This window comes from Carlito syrichta, unplaced genomic scaffold (assembly GCF_000164805.1).
Source record: "Carlito syrichta isolate Samal-C Ts95f unplaced genomic scaffold, Tarsius_syrichta-2.0.1 Scaffold308846, whole genome shotgun sequence".
In the NCBI taxonomy this organism is placed as follows: Eukaryota; Metazoa; Chordata; class Mammalia; order Primates; family Tarsiidae; genus Carlito; species Carlito syrichta.
This window is the reverse complement of record NW_007252942.1, coordinates 775,841-776,764: the sequence shown is the minus strand read 5'-3', so window position 1 is coordinate 776,764 and position 924 is coordinate 775,841. Positions and strand designations below refer to the sequence as shown.

Genomic DNA, 924 nt, shown 5'->3' with positions numbered 1-924 from the left:
CGCCCCGAGCGGGCCCGGCTGAGCGAGAACACCCGGCTGGCCACCCGCTACGCCGTGCGCATCTTCCGGGAGTACCTGAGCGAGAAGGCGCAGAGCCCGGACTTCGAGACCATGGACAAGGGGGCGCTGTGCCGCGTGCTGCGCTCCTTCTACGCCGAGGCCCGCTCCAAGAGCGGCCAGCTCTACAGCAAGTCGTCGCTTATCAGCATCCGCAGCTCGCTCAACCGCTACCTCAACGAGCCCCCGTACTGCCGCACGCTCGACCTCACCAAGGACCCCGAGCTGCGCAGCGCCAACCTGACGCTGGCCGCGGTCATCCGCAAGCTCGAGGAGCAGGGCGCCGGGCCGGTGGTGCAGAAGCAAGCCATCACGCGCGCCGACCTGCGCAAGCTGTACACCTCCAGCGTCTTCAGCACCAACACGCCCTTCGGGCTGCTCAACAAGGTCTGGTTCGAGACGTGCATGTACTTCTGCACGCGCGGCCGCGAGAACCAGCGCGAGCTGGAGGAGGACTCCTTCGGGCTGGCCATGGACGAGGACGGCCGCAAGTTCGTCTACTTCAAGTCCCTCGGGCCCTACCACAAGTCGCGCTCGTCGTCGTGGAGCAAGAAGCGCGCCGAGAGCAGCGACGAGGAGAACTTGCCGCGCATGTACGAGACGGGCACCGAGTTCTGCCCCTACGCCAGCTTCGTCAAGTACCTGTCCAAGCGCAACCCCCTCTGCAAGGCGTTCTTCCAGCGGCCCCGGGACCACTGCAGCGAGGGTGATGTGACCTGGTACGAGAACAAAGCCATCGGCAAGAACTTGCTAGGCACCAGGATGCAGATGCTCTCCAAGGCGGCCAAGCTCTCCAAGACCTACACCAACCACTGCATCGGCGCCGTCTCCATCGCCACGCTCAACAGCATCGCGGGCATCGGCACC

General features: G+C 65.6%; 1 protein-coding gene across 1 annotated transcript in view; it reads left to right on the top strand.

Annotated features, from left to right (window-relative positions):
• The window catches only part of KCTD1 (potassium channel tetramerization domain containing 1), a 114,651-nt gene that overhangs the window by 1,100 nt on the left and 112,627 nt on the right, over positions 1–924 (top strand). The gene's annotated exons all lie outside the window — the stretch shown is intronic.